We start from the raw sequence: 9,193 nt of genomic DNA on the forward strand, positions 1-9,193 counted from the left end.
TGTAGTTACTACTCATATAAAAAGTTGTTTTATTCTGTTTTTACAAATTGTTCCTCTATGTATTCTTTCTCACCAAAATAAATGTGAAAAGAATTTTCATTTTTATGTACAAAGGTGAAAAGCATGACTGTTATTCAGGGTTTGTTTTGCATGTACCCTTTAAAGAAGTAAACCTAAATCTCTTTAGGCAGATGTGTTAGGCAGGGTTCTCTAGAGAAACAAATGTGTGTATGTGTGTGTAGGTTTATATAAAGAAAAGCAAAACAACAACAAATTAGTCCACACAACGGTACAGAGAGCTCAGTCCAGCTTACTGGCATGGGACAGTTAATATACTGAAGGTCTTTCTAACTCACGTGGCCACTGGCTCAAGGCCAAGGAAGCAGACAGTGGGAAGCTGAAGTAGTGAGGTGTAGCTGAGGCCAGTAGCACAGTGTGGCGAAGCAGGTCTCAGAGGAGCCTCGTGATGTAGCCTCACAAGGTAGCCTCACAATATAGCAAAGCAAAACGATGGGTTAGAGGTACAGCAGCAGACATGGCAGGGTGGGGCAGTGTCTCAGAGGAGCATCACATCACAGCAATGCAGTCCACGGTTGTTCACAGGTTGCCTTGACCACGTGGAGCAGAGCACTGCATGGCCCACACACGTGGGAACACAGCATGTAGTTGCGGCAGAGCAGCTAACGCAGGCAGCATGCTGGTCAGAACACCAGGGAGAAAAGAGGCCAGCTTCGCAGAGCCATTTATCTCAGTCGCCATCCAATCAAGCTGCAACCCGATTAAACTCTGCCCACATATTCCTGCAGGACCCTAGTCGGCACACTAAAGTTAACTATCACACCAGAGTAGAGATAATAGCGCTGTCTGGGTGTGATACTCTCAGTATAAAGCCACTATAGCACAGAACTGTGCCTGTTAAAATTATGTATTAATGCTCTTTAGGCTTTATTTATTATTTGTTATTTGTTATGATTTGGTATGCTATTTTCTGCTTTTAGTTCTGAGAAGACTCATAAATGTTTCCCATATACATTAATTGTAATTAATTCAATTTATGCCAGCTCAGCTTACAGAGCATCTCATATGATTGCTATACTTTGAATAGTAAAGGGAATATATCAGTGTATCTCATACATCTATTTTTAAAGTATTTGAAGAGTACATATCCCCCTTTATCAAAATAGGAATGTGTTCCAAACCATAACAGTGAAAAATATTGATGCATGTGGAAGCCGTAAGTTAGTATCCCATGCCATTAGATTTTCTAATCGCCTTTCTCTGCCACACCATCTCCATCAAGTTCTGAATTCTGGGAAAATCTTTGCAGGACCAATTTCTCCATGCTGCTAAAATTATTCTTCTGCCCAGTGATTTTTCCCTGTGTTTGCTTTATAAAGTCTACAGTGAAATACACTTTCTGTTTCCAAATTATTAGGGACAATCTAATAATCAGATTTACCCTTCAGCATGAGTAATCAGATGTTTTCTGGCTTTTCTTTTTTCTTCTAAACTTTGAAAGAATTCTATAGAAAGCATGATGTTACAGAAGCATAAATTCAAAATGCAATATTAGCTCAAAGTTAAGGAAATATTAAGTAGCAATAAGAACTTAACAGCAAATGAGAACTTTAAACCAAAAAAAAAAGTTGAAACAACAGAAATAAAGAAAGACAATGGGAAGGTGACAATCATCACTCACCAAGAGACAGGAGAGCCAGAAAGTCATCAAAAATGATTCATGGACATCAAATAATTGCATGATTGAGTTTGAAATTTAAGACAATGAGAATTGAGGGATTGAATTTTGCAAAAATTTGAGAATTATTTATGATGGTTAAAAATACATTTTGGGCCATTTGTTACTGAGACAAGGAAACATGAATAATTTAATAAAATATACATAAACCAAATGAAATTTGAGCAAACTAGCGCTGCAACATAAGGTAGGCAATTTAAATAGACCTTGGTCAAGAGTCATTGGAATTAAAAGCATAATTTCTAGCCATTGAAGTATAATAGAAATATATTTAAGAAGATGAGATTTTTAAAAATGATATGTCATTCCTTATATCCAAGGTCTCCACATGTTTACGTTTGAGAAGGGAGTGTGACAAGTAGTTCAAAAAGAGTTCGGCTCTCACCCCACCCCTGCAGGTTTGAGATAAGTGAAACTCACTTATATTGTAACTAAAAGTTCTTTCAAACTTTAAATTAGTCTCACAAGATAAAAAGTTATTCCTCCAAGCATTTACCTCTCTACAACTCACATAGTTGTTCCAATTTAGTGGAGCCCTTTCTGACTAAAACCTCAGCCAAATTCATTAAAAATCTTGGGCAGCAAATGTCAGAAATCCAATTCAAATTCAATTAGACAAACTGAGAAAGTCATTGTTAGGTGTATCTACTAGGATAAATATTGTCTCAGGGACACTAGGAATAAGGAAGTGGTTTGCCACCAAATCTCTCCCCATGTTTTCTCTCCTTTCCTTCTCTCTTCTGTCTCTCTTCCTCACAGCCCAGCAAAAGAAGTATTACATCAAGAGACCTAGCTTCTGCACCATACCATCTTACATTTTAACAAGGGTAGGAATATAGGTCTCTGTGTCTTAGTTCAAGACTGCAGGAATGGCCGCAGAGTATCCTTGCTGATATGAGGTACCCATTTTCAATGAAATAAGCTTTAGTCAGGATACCAGTCAGGAAATCATGGAAGCCCCGCTAAAACAAAATGAGAGCAATAAGTCTTCTGAAAAGAAATAGGAAGAAATGCCAAACAGACTCAAAACTATGTTCACAAGGCCTTATCCTCTATTATTGTTCAAAGAAGAATAGAGGCAAATTGGCTAGGCCAAATACACATCTAGCCATGCTGCTTATAGAGACTTTATTGCTTGTTTTCTGATGGGTCACTGCCCTACCTGGTGTGAAGCACATACTATTTTGTTTGTGAAGCCATAGGGATTGTGAAAGCTCTCAGCAGGATGCTCCATAGAGGATTAGATGTAAGATGTTGACTGTGGCCAGAATGCTGAGTTGTAAGGTCCCTAAGTGCTGAGTAATGCTGAGGGTCAATCGCATGCATGCTGCTTTCCTCTCAGGAATCAAAGGGAGAAAAGGTGAGAATGTACTATTTACTTCTAGCAATAAATTGTTGTTAGAAAAGACAAGGTATTTTATATTGTTTAAATTCTCCTTTTACTAACTCAAAGGGAACAGAAGAAAGTTTATTACCTTCCTTCCAAATGTTCAAAAATAGAGTGAATGCTGCTTCCATTGACATTGAATGTAGCAGTTCTCAAAATGAGGTCACGGCCACCTCTACCGGAAGTGTTAGTGTTCTGAAATCCATTCCATTGAACAATTATGGGTTAGACATAGTACAAGTGCAATTAAAGCAGACTAATAAAAGGAAACAAAGTGATGCTCATGCTTTAAATGTTTTAAAACAAAGTATATATATATATATGACAACACATAAACACCATTCTCATATCTAGTATTATATCACATCACATCAGTGTTTGCTTTGTTTTTCTAGTGCAGCATTATTCTTAGGCGTTTACCTACTTCTTGAATGACTAATATGTGTGATTATATTGTATATTACTCACTTTTCTTCCTTTATGTGTATCAATTTTCAAGAAATGATCATTCAAGATAACTGGAAGACTCTATCTAATTATTGATTCATTGATTCATTTACTTGTTCATTATGCCATTCCATATCAAGTACTTATTTCAAGTAGATGATTCATGGATACTACGAATAGAAAGTTGAACCAAGCAAACACATTTTCCAGAGGACCTCATAGTATAGAAACAATGGCAGACACTTAACAATTTACTTTCCTGAAGAGAGAGGGATCTTGCAGTGCATATGATGGTCTAGAAACAAAAGAAGGAACCCATTAATGGGAAACCATTCCAACCACCTTATTCAAGTATAAATCTACTTCAGACCAGTCATTCATAATTATCTTGATCTAGTTCAGCCTCTGAAATCATTTCAGCCTTGATCTATTTCAGCCTCTGAAATCATCATTTCAATTGATCAACACAAATCGTATTAACACATATTATATGCAAAACCAGTACTTGAGGTTGTTTTTTTTTAGGTGTCATGGAGTCAGTTCAGATTCATAGTCACCTGATATACAACATAATGAAACATTGCCTTGTTTAAGTAAACACAAAATCACAAAATTTTTCTTTAAGTGTTTTGAGATTATTATAAAGATGACATATCAGCATGTAGACAGCTATTCACATTCTTTAAGGAGTAGAAGGAACCTGGATGGTGTAGTGGTTTGTGAATTGGGCTTCCAAATGCAAGATCAGAGGTTCAAACCCACTCTATTTGGCCAAGTTAACTAGAAAAACAATTTCAGTGACACTGACATATGTACAAGAAAGAATTTTATATCAAGATGTAAGTACATATCAAGAAAGCCTCCAAGAGAAGTCTGACTCAAGTCCGTAAGTCCAATACTATTCCAAAAGGCTCGTTAGACCCTCACAGCCACGTGCAATGGTGCAACATGCACGAAGATCCCAGGTCAGTGGTTGCAGAGCCATGTGGATCCTAGGTTGGTGGACACAGGGCAAGGGACTGGCAATTCTCATGGACTGGCAAGTTTCAGGGTGGCCACCATAGTCCCAGCAAGTGGTAGAGTCACAGAGAGAGGAGTCCTCCTTTTGGGAAGGCCATAACACTCAGGAAGCACCTTCAGTCTATGACTTGATTGACATGTTGAACATCACTGCTACAATTTCATACACCTTCAAGTTGACACAAAATTATTTAAGTACTGTACTGTACCCACTAGCCTATCTGGAAGAGAAATAAGAAACTTTCTGCTTCTGTAAAAATTGGAAAGACTTGGAAATTCAAAGGAGCATTTCTACTCTGCTTTATAGAATCACTATGGGTCAGAATCAACTTGATGGCAGTAAGTTTTGCTTGAATGATTCTAAAATATTAAGAAATAACTGTAAGGCAATTCACTTGAGTGACATGCATCACAGATAACCTTTATTTCCTTTGTCATGATCTCTACAGCTGTCTTTCTAGTCTACACAAGCATTCTTGCTCAAGGAAATTTTCATACAGTACTGTTTTTCAGTTTTTGTGCTTTACTTTAAATATCTAGACATCCAAAGTACCCTAAATATACATGTTGTACACCTTACTATCTCTGTAGATGAAACATTGAGTTGCAAAAAAAAAACCAAAGTCAGAAATTAAAAGCCACCAGCCACTCTGAAAGAGAAAGAAGAGGCTATTGGCTCCTGTAAGAATTTACCACTTTGTTTCTCTCATGTGGGCTTTGTTGCTTCTCAGCTAGATGACCACTTGTTTACCTGCAAGCCTTAAGACCCCAGATGCTATATCTTTTAATAGCCAGGCACCATCAGCTTTCTTCACCACATTTACTTATGCACCCGCTTTTTCTTCAGCATTAGTGTTCGGAAGGTGAGCATCATGGTATGCCAGGTTAATAGAACAAAGTGTTCTTGAATTGAGGGAGTACTTGAGCAGAGGCCCAATACCAGCCTGTGTGATTATGAGGTGTCCATAGGATTAGGTATCAGGCATCAAAGAACAAAAAAATCATATCATTGTGAGTAAGGGGGAGTGAGGATTGGAGACCCAAAGCCCACCTATAGGCAACTGGACATCCCCTTATAGAAGGGGCAAGGGGAGGAGATGAGCCAGTCAGGGTGCAGTATAGCACCAGTGAAACATACAACTTTCTTCTAGTTCTTAAATGCTTCCTCCCCCCCAATATCATGATCCCAATAGGCTAGACCAAAGGATATACACTGGTACAGATAAGAGCTGTAAACGCAGGGAATCCAGGACAGATTAACCCTTCAGGACTAATAAGGAGAGTAGCAATACCAGGAAGGTAAGGGAAAGGCAGGGTGAGGAAGGGGTTACTAATCAGAATGATCTACATATAACCCCCTCACTGGGGGAGACAACAGAAAAATTAGTAAAGGGAGACATCAGGCAGTGGATGACATGAAAAAGTAGTAATAATTTATAAATTTTCAAGCATTCATGAGGGAGGGAGGGGAAAATTAGGAGCTGGTACCAAGGGCTCAAGTAAAAAGAAAATGCTTTGAGAATGACGATGGCAACATATGTACAAATGTGCTTGACAAAATGGATGGATGTAGGGATTGTGGTAAGAGTTCTATGAGCCCCCAATAAAATTATTTTCAATAAAAAAGAATTTACCATTTTGGAAACCCCAAATAAGACTATTATATGTTGGAATGAACTTGATGGCAGTCAGTTTGATTCGGTGCTTCTAAATATGTGTTCATGTTTCATTAACCTGTTCTAAGGCACTACCTAGGATGGAATATCTTTATATTCCTCTTTGTAGAACTGATTTTCACAACAGTGCATGTTGAATTAACCTCTACTTATTCTACTTACATCACTAAAATGCCTCATTGCAATGCACTCATTGCCCTTTTCCCAACCTCAATCAGTTCCCCATTTATACTTTCTCTAGCTACTTGCATTACTCACCTTGGCAGAAATGACAAGTGGCATTATGGGCTAATACACATGTTTGTATAATATTTATCTTCCAATTAAAATATAATTCCAGGAGGATCAGGATAGTATTTTTTATTCACACACAGAGTGACTTACTGGGAATATAAACACCCAATTCAAACAAACTGCTTGTGAGTTGATTTCATCTCCTTTCGTTGGGTCCCAGCGAGTTGATCCCACTCTGACTCATGCCCCGCCCCCCTACTTACAGCAGGATTGAACACTACCTGGATCGGCCCCATCTTCACACATGTTCTCATGTTTGAGCTTATTGTTACAGACACTTTGTCAATCCAATTTTTTTTTTAGTCCCCCCTCTTTTTCACTCCTGTTTAGTTTACCACACAGACTGTCCTTTTCCAAGGGCTAGTCTCTCAAGAAAACATGTCCAAAGTGCACAAGACAAGACTCACCATCTTGGCCTGGAAAGAACATTCTGGCTGAGCTCCTTTCATCCACAGTACGTTCCAAATTAATTGTGAGCACCAAAATGCAAATGCACCAATTCTTTTCTAATCTTCCTTATTCACCAATCAACTTTCCCATGCAGATAAGGAATTGAAACTACCCTGGCTTGGGTCAGGTGCACTTTAGTCTTCAAAGTGACATCCTTATTTTCAAAAACTTTAAAAGGTCCTCTGCAGGAAATTTACCAAAGTAAATGTGTCCTTTGATTACTTGACTGTTGCTTCCATGAAAATTAATCATGGATTCCAACAGGTTGAAATCCTTCACAATATCAAACGTTCCTCCAAGTAGCATGACGTTATATAATAGTCCATTTGTGAGGATTTGGGTTTTTCTTACATTGAACTATCATCCACATTGAAGGTTATAATCCTCGGTCTTCATCAGCAAGTGCTTCAAGTCCTTCTCTCTCTGTGCAAGTAAGGTTATGTCATCTGCATATAGCAGATTGTTAAGCTAGCCTCCAATTCTTCTTCATATAATCATGCTTCACAAATTAATTGTTCAGCATATAAATGGGTGCCTGCCCCCCAAAATGCATTAAAAAAGCTGTGTATGTAATTTTCTTTTTACAAAACAACATTATCACCTTCAAAGTACTCTTCATTACATTTAATACATTTGTCAAATCAGTGATTCTACTCTTGTAAACATTTTTCCAAACTCATCTGCTTCGATGGCTGACAGAACCTCTTCACCTCTTTTTAATGTTTTTTCTTCACCTCTTCTACATTGCCCAGTTACTGTCCTTTTAAGTCCCTCTGCATTTGCAGAAACAAAAAGAAGTTAAATGGAGCAAGGTGAGAGAGAGATGTGTTGTTTTTTATGCCCCAAACTGGTATATGGAGATGGCTGCTTGAGCAAGGGTACTTTGTATATTAAGAAGATACAACCCGCATGCACACCTTTCCTGATTCCAAACTCCCAAGTATCCCCTTGCTCTGTTCCTATAAGTGTCTCCTAATTCAAGGACAATCTCAACAGGAGAACACTTCATTGTTCTGGAATCCCCATTGTTGTTAAGGCTATCTACAGTTAGTTTTGATCCAGACAAATTAATGCCTTTTAGAGTCAATAAAGCACAAGTAAAAATATTTTTGGTATTCTCTCTCATCAGCCAAGGTCATTAGCAATGATATCCCCTTTTCTACACCCTCTTCTGAATCTGGCCTGAACCTCTGGCATCTTCCCTTCTATGTACTGCTGCAACCACTGTGGGATGAGTTTTAGCAAAATTTTATTAAAGAAAACATTCTAGCCACAAGTTGCAATATTGAAAGGTTTTACAGGTAACATTGAATGATGCTAAAAGCATCCAAAAATATGGGAAAATATACAGAGTCACTGCACTAAAACGAACCAATTTACATTCAACAATTTCAAGAGGCAGCAAGAAACAATAGTGCCGAAGGAAGAAGTCAAAGTTGTTCTGAAAGCATTAGACAAAAATGGGAGTCCAGGAATTGGAATACCAATTGAAATGTTTTGACAAACTGAGGAATCACTCGAAGCAGTTGTTCATCATTGCCAAACAATGTGTAGAACAGCTACTTGTCCAAAAGACTGGAAGTGATCCATATTTGCACCCATTCAAAAAAAAGAATAAAGAAAGGTGGCTCAAAAGAATGCTTAAATTATGGAACAATATCATTTCATCTCATGTTAACCCTAGATAGAATTTTCTAGGCTTTAGATCTTTATGTGAACACATAGTTTTGTCTTTCTCCTGAGGAGAGGATGGTGGGTTTTAAATGCCATTCTTTTAGCTGGCTGGGCAACGCTTACCCAAATTACCACCAGCGTTAATTAGAAGTAGATAAATTCCAGAAATGAAGTTGAACATAGTTGTATGGAAGCCAAATCAGTATGTGAAAGATTCAATGCTAAATTTTTGTTATGCAGTAAATTAACTACCATTGTACTTATTATATTTATCATTCTTTCTGATGGTAAGGATCAATGGTGTGTGTTGAATTGTTTTTCTTCTTTTTTTAAAAATCATTTTATTGGGGGCGCATACAGCTCTTATCACAATCCATACCTCCATTCATTGTGTCAGCACGTTTGTACATTTGTTGCCATCATCATTCTCAAAACATTTGCTTTCTACTTCAGGCCTTGGTATCAGATCCTCACTTTTCCCATCTCTCC

This window comes from Echinops telfairi, unplaced genomic scaffold (assembly GCF_000313985.2).
Source record: "Echinops telfairi isolate 266 unplaced genomic scaffold, ASM31398v2 ScPeMD7_7468;HRSCAF=8506_0, whole genome shotgun sequence".
Lineage (NCBI taxonomy): Eukaryota > Metazoa > Chordata > Mammalia > Afrosoricida > Tenrecidae > Echinops > Echinops telfairi.